At 29.4% G+C, this 547-nt stretch overlaps 1 non-coding gene across 1 annotated transcript; it reads right to left on the minus strand.

Annotated features, from left to right (window-relative positions):
- Nucleotides 1–213: 213 nt before the first annotated feature.
- LOC111550067 lies at nucleotides 214–320 on the minus strand. The gene has a single exon (XR_002733911.1). It is a non-coding gene; the product is annotated as a U6 spliceosomal RNA (small nuclear RNA).
- Between the last annotated feature and the right edge of the window lie 227 nt (nucleotides 321–547).

Below are 547 nucleotides of genomic sequence, written 5' to 3' on the forward strand. Positions count from 1 at the left end.
TTTATGTTTGAAATAATTTTCCAAACTTTAAAAACTGGAGTTTAAAAATTCTAAAAGTTATCTTTCACTCCCATCTCCTCTTCCAAGGAGTAAGCCAATATTAACAGTTTTATATGTGTATTTCTGGATCCATGTCTATGTTTTTTATTGTGGTAAAATATATATAACATAAAATCTACTATTTTTAAGTGCACAGTTTAGTGCATTAAATACAAAAATCTGGAGCTCTTCTTGAATTCGTGTGTCATCCTTGATCAGGGGCCAAGTCAATTTTGTCTGTATTATTCCAATTTTAGTATGTGTGCTGCTGAAGCAAGTACTCCATGCATTTTTAAACATACATGTTCCAATATTATAAATGTAACCATATTGTACCAAAAAAGAAAATGAAAAAGAAAGATATTCCTAGTAAAATGAGAACAACTATGTCATCACCAGCAGAACTGCAGAAATGTTAAAGGAATCTCTTCAGGCAGAAAGAAAATAACTGATGAAAATTTTAATTCACACAATGTAATAAAGAATACTGGAAATGGCAAATATAAAA

This window comes from Piliocolobus tephrosceles, chromosome 9 (assembly GCF_002776525.5).
Source record: "Piliocolobus tephrosceles isolate RC106 chromosome 9, ASM277652v3, whole genome shotgun sequence".
Classification (NCBI taxonomy): Eukaryota; Metazoa; Chordata; class Mammalia; order Primates; family Cercopithecidae; genus Piliocolobus; species Piliocolobus tephrosceles.